The sequence below is a fragment of the Parus major genome, unplaced genomic scaffold (genome assembly GCF_001522545.3).
Source record: "Parus major isolate Abel unplaced genomic scaffold, Parus_major1.1 Scaffold504, whole genome shotgun sequence".
Lineage (NCBI taxonomy): Eukaryota > Metazoa > Chordata > Aves > Passeriformes > Paridae > Parus > Parus major.
The window spans coordinates 16,400-17,970 of NW_015379395.1; the positions used below are offsets into that span (position 1 = coordinate 16,400).

Genomic DNA, 1,571 nt, shown 5'->3' on the forward strand with positions numbered 1-1,571 from the left:
TCCAGACAGATCCAGAAGTTTGGGATGGATCCCAAGGCGTTCCCTCCCAGCTTTAACCCCTCCCTGCTCCAGCCAATTATCCCGGCTGGCACTAATTATTCCCACCCTCAGAACCCTGGGAATCCCAGGATTCGGGAATCCCTTGGAATTCAGGGCTGGAATGATGTTTTGGGATCAATTGGGGATTATTCAGGATTGAAGCTGAACCCACTCAGGAATAAAACTGCCACATTCCAGGGGTGGGAATTCCCAAATTCCCAAATTCCAGCCCCAAACAGCCCCTGGAAGAGCCGCTTTTCCATGGGATTCCTTTTCCTTCGGGATATTTTATCAGGAGCTTCCTCCTCTTCCTCCTCCCCAGCCTCTGGAGCTCCTCTTCATCCTGGAAAATCCAATTTATTTGGGCTGGGCGTGGATTTTTGGGAATTCCTGCTGGATTTAGGAGGGGAAAAAAGAGGAAAATTCAGGATTGATCCAAATTTTTGTGGGTTTTATTTTTTTCCCCATTTAATTGGGACTTGTTCCTGGGATCCAACTCCTGGCAGAATTCCCACCAGGAACTGAGAGGGAAAAGTTCATCTGGAGTTTCCCTCACGTCCGTTTCCCCCTGGAAAATTTGCCCAAAAATTGGGATTTGGGACTTTTCTCCCCACCCAGGCCAGGATTTTCTGGGATAATTGGGAATTCTGACGGTTTTGGCCTGAACTTAGTGGGAAAAATTCCAAAATATCCGCAGGGATCCCATGGGGGCTGAGCCCTGGGAAGCTCCAGGAACTCGTTTTTCCCGTTTATCCCGAAATTATTTGAATGCTCTCGGAATTCTCTTCCCAGGGAAAACCTCCGGAGTGGGGTGGGGGGGATTTTCCGAGGGATCCTTGTTTTTCTCTGGGAGATTTTCCTTCTCCCTTCTGAGGAAAATCCATGAATTTTTGGGATTTCTGTCTCCCATCCCTGCGGATTCCGGGAGCTGTGAGAATCTCGGGATCTCTGCATGTTTGGAAGTGAATTTAACAAGTTTTGAGGATGTTTTGGGGATATTTAATCCCAAAATTCCCCTTTCCCAGGGGTCAGCACTTCCATAAAACCTCAATTTTCCTGGATTTCTTTGGATTTTCATGGAGCACGACACCAAATTCCTGCTTTTTTTCTGACTTGTATGGGAAGAAAACAATCCAGGATCATTCCAGGGAAAGAATCCAAGGATTTTTCCCTATTTTTGTTCAATTCAACACCCAGATTTGGAGGAAAGGAGACATTTGAAGGAAAACTCCCTTTAAAAAGCGGGATCACAGCTCCAGGTGCTTCCCATTCCCATTTTCCCCCCCTGGAGCCAGGTTGGTTTTTTCCAGGGATTTATTGGGAATTTCCTGCTGGGATTTGGGGATGGGTGGGGGATTCCTGCTGTGATCCCGATGTTTCCCTTTGTTTTGGAGACCGTATCCAGGGAAAGGCCAGGGCTGGGAGCAGGAACAGGGATGGATCCCCATGGAGAATCCCAGGGATTGGGATCCTTATGGAAAAACCCTGGGATTGGGGTTGGGATCTCAGTGGAAGATCCTTGGGATTGGGGT

The 1,571-nt window shown here is 47.9% G+C and overlaps 1 long non-coding RNA gene across 1 annotated transcript in view; it reads left to right on the forward strand.

Moving 5' to 3' along the window:
• The window catches only part of LOC109022432, a 10,464-nt gene extending 9,363 nt beyond the window's left edge, over positions 1–1,101 (forward strand). Inside the window, exon 2 of the long non-coding RNA XR_002001284.1 lies at positions 1,065–1,101. This is a non-coding gene — a long non-coding RNA (uncharacterized LOC109022432). The remainder of the gene's footprint in view (positions 1–1,064) is intronic.
• The last annotated feature ends 470 nt before the right edge of the window (positions 1,102–1,571 follow it).